Source organism: Antrostomus carolinensis, unplaced genomic scaffold (genome assembly GCF_000700745.2).
Source record: "Antrostomus carolinensis isolate BGI_N321 unplaced genomic scaffold, ASM70074v2 scaffold5232, whole genome shotgun sequence".
NCBI classification, from domain to species: Eukaryota; Metazoa; Chordata; class Aves; order Caprimulgiformes; family Caprimulgidae; genus Antrostomus; species Antrostomus carolinensis.
The window spans coordinates 2695-5027 of record NW_010300060.1 but is presented as its reverse complement, the minus strand read 5'-3'; positions in this window follow the sequence as shown (position 1 = coordinate 5027).

Sequence of the window (2333 nt, the reverse complement as noted above, 5' to 3'; positions counted from 1 at the left end):
GAAAAAAAAAAAGAAAAAAAAGAAAAAGAAACAAAACACCCCAAAACCAATTTGTCATCCTCTTCAAATTCACATGAAACTAGTATGAGAGCTCCAGGCAGGCTCCTGCCGCAGTGAGGAGGGCAGGGCTCTGATGGGGGTTCCCCTGGGCCCTTCTTGGAGGGTCCTGTCCTCCTCCCAGACCTTCTGGAGGGTCCCATCCAAGGTAGGTTGGTCCTGTGGTTCTGGTGCCAGCTCTGTGTGCCAGATCAGTGGAGCAATCCCAGACATCTTGGTGGCTGTCGGAGGGGAATCCTGGTGACTTCCCTGGCTCCGTGGCCCTGCCAGGCTGTGTGAAGGCCACGTCTCACCCTGACGTGACCCACCAGATCTGGGGGTAGGTGGGCTCACTGCTGCTTCTCCCCCACACCAGGCAGTGGAGAAGTTTGGGAGGGGATACTGGACCCAGTGCCGGTTGCTGTTGAATCTGTGATTGGAGCGACATCCCCCTGCATAGAATCTCTGCATTAATTTATTTCATGAAGGCATAATATTTATTGTTTGGGGGACTCTTTCTTTCTACTTTTAAATTAATTTCCATATTAAAAAAAAAAATAAAAAAAAAAAAAGCTGGCCTCCATCATGCAGTGGTTGCTGTCGGGTTGTCTGTGTGCGCAGAAGCAGCCGGCTGACCAAAGCGTAGCCTAGAAGCAGAGCCAGCTGCCGAGATTGCCCATAGCTGAGCTGTGCTGCGTTGGCTGGATGTGCCCCGTCAGGGGATCGATGTGCCAGAGCAGGGAGGAGCTGCTCCCCATGTTCTGCAGCAGCCAAAAGGAGGATGGAGTCCTCCCTTCAGCTGCTGCAGGTGGAGGGAGCATGTGTGGAAGCCTCCTGTGCTCGTTCCTAGTGAGCAGGAGGGCTCTGAGGTGTGCAGAGCTGGGAAGGTAGAGCTCCTGCCAGGGAAAGTGCCTTTCCCCATGCAGGGAGTGGCACTTGGCCCAGCCCTGCTCTGCTGCCCGTGTGCAGAGTCTGGCCTGAGCCCTGGCAGCCAACACGCTGGCCGCTCGCCGCAGTGCCAGGGCTCCTAAGGAGAGGCTGGGCTACCCAAGCGCAGCTGAACGAGGTGTGTGTGACTCTGTGTGTGTGTGTGTGTGAACATGTTAGGATGGAGACTGGAAATCTGGGAACCTGTGTGTCACATCTGGGTGTCACCAGGCAGGTGATGTCCTCGCCTGTGTGGGATTTTCTGGGAGTGTGGCTGGGACCTTGGGGCAGTGGTAGCTTGTAGGGGACCTCTGGAGCTCTGGAAGCTGCAGTCACTGGTGTTTGCTGGGACCAACTGGGTGTAGGAAAGGGCAGGATGTCCTGATATCCTCCATCAAAGGGGTGCTGGAAGATGGGCACCTCCCTTCCTGAGAGAGAGAGAGAGGGGTGTGTGTGCACGCATGTGTTACAAAAACATAATAAAAACTGTTACGGGGCTTTCCTCGTGTCTTTCTCTGTTGAATGGACATTGTCTGTCACACATAACCACACCATTCATAGAAGCCTTAGATCAACAGTTTAGCTATGCAAATTATTTTAATTATTTTTTTAAAAAACCAACATTAAAATAGTGCTTTCTTCTTTAACATATCCTAGGAGTTGAAAACCGAGGGGTTCTGAGCAAACTGCTGGACAACTTGTCTTTGGATGCACCATGGAAATAAAAATCAAACCCCCCCACAAAAGTAACAAAGCAAATTAACTGATGGTGTTCATGCAAGTTTCTCCAAAGACTTGACAGTGCTGCGTCTGTGAGTCGTGCCCTCCTGTGCTCTGTGTGTCCACCTCATGCACAACCCTGTGACACTGATTGTATGATGAGCTTGCCCAGATGTCCGTTGCATCCCTGTGAGGCTGTCAGTTTTCTGGTGGGTTTGGGGAATGGACCCTAGGCAAGGGCTTTCCTTGTCCAGAGTAGCCAGTGTTGAGACCTGCGGGTGCGTGGGGGAGGCCAGAGCCTGAGCAGACCCTCACCAGAGCCCTGCCACAGCCCTGCTCCTCGCTGGTGGTGCTCAGGGTAGTGGGTTCATCCCAGGGACCCTCCTGAGTCTTCTTGGAATGGGGCTTTTCTGTGGCTGTGTACTGAGATGGGGCATGAAGATTCCTTGGGGGACAGTCGGCAGCGTGGCGGTGGATGTGGTACCTGTGCCAGCACACCGTTCTCTCTGTGCCTCGCCAGGACAGCACCCGCGGTTTCCTGAGCAGGAAGCCACGCTGCTGCCTGATGTCCTGGGGGTTGCTGGCATAGCCCAAGCCTGGTGGCTGTAGGAGCTGGAGGGCACCTGGTGCTCGACTGCCGTAGGACACAC